The sequence below is a fragment of the Hemicordylus capensis genome, chromosome 1, assembly GCF_027244095.1.
Source record: "Hemicordylus capensis ecotype Gifberg chromosome 1, rHemCap1.1.pri, whole genome shotgun sequence".
Classification (NCBI taxonomy): domain Eukaryota; kingdom Metazoa; phylum Chordata; class Lepidosauria; order Squamata; family Cordylidae; genus Hemicordylus; species Hemicordylus capensis.
Genome location: NC_069657.1, coordinates 322,147,878 through 322,149,098, shown reverse-complemented (window position 1 = coordinate 322,149,098; position 1,221 = coordinate 322,147,878).

Below are 1,221 nucleotides of genomic sequence, written 5' to 3'. Positions count from 1 at the left end.
TTTCCAGCGAACCCTAGGGAGCGGGGTTGCCATTTCAGGACACAAGCAAGGGTACACATGTCCACCTGGGTGAGTGGGCTGGCAGGGGGCACACTCTGACAGCTACTTGGCAGCAGTCACCAAGACATGGAAAACAGTTGCTGGGGTACTAATCCCTACAGCTTTCCTCCATGGGGCAACCTGGCTCGATTTAGAGCCCCAGTGGCATGGCACTCGCGTGAGAGAGTGTTCCATAGAAGAAGGGGATGTTTTGCCATCAGGCATCATGATTGCATTTGCTCGGCAATTCTCTCCTCTGATGGTCTTCTTCATGGTTGTAAGGGGGGTATCCCGATGGCCTGCCATGCTCGTGAGTGAGCGGTCTGCTTGGGATCACCATCCATTATCATCCCATATGTCAAAGCACTCCTTTCACTGGGAAAATGCTAGTCCTGCTGCCTGACTCTTCTAATGAATAAGCCTAGGGACCGCTAACCCCCAAATTGGTTGGGACCCCCCTTCCCCAACCTTTCTGTGAAAAAAAAATAGTACTTGGCTGCTTGACTATCCCTGGATGGGGCTGCCTTTTAAACCTGACCCCAGGCACCCTTCCTGTCAAATATTCCCCTGCTGGCGCTGTGATGGGGTGCCCTGCATAAGTAGCCACCTGGAGTGCTTGTTCTTGTGGACATACATCGTTGTTGCTTCTTCCCGTGGAACAAAGCACTTGTGCCCATCCAGACAACCCATCTGCTCTCCCTCCTGTTTGCCAGGTATGGGGAGCAAGGGGCAGAGTGGGAAGAGGGATTGTGCCTGTGTGGCTGTGCCACTTGACTGGCTGACAAGCCAGGCATGTGACATGGTGCTGTCCCTTTTGCCGGGCGACTTCATAGCTGCAAGGGTGACAGGAGGGCCAGGGCTGTTGCTCGGAGAGGAAGCCAGCGAGAAGCACTGTGCACATTGAGCAGCTGCAATCCTGGTGTCCCCATGGCCTGGTACTCACTTGAGCTTGGGTGGGCATGCTCCTTCGGTTCACTGCCATTTCTACTGCACTGTGACTGGAGCACAGCTGACCCTGGTAAGCAGCTCTGCTCATCAGTGAGTCCAGGGAGCTAACATCTCCCCACCCAGAGAAGGGGCTGGGCCCCCCTTCCCCAAACTTTCTGTTATATACCAAATGTTCTGCTTCTGGAGCTGTGATGGGGTGCCCCGCTTATGTAGCCCCCTGGAGTGCTTGTACTT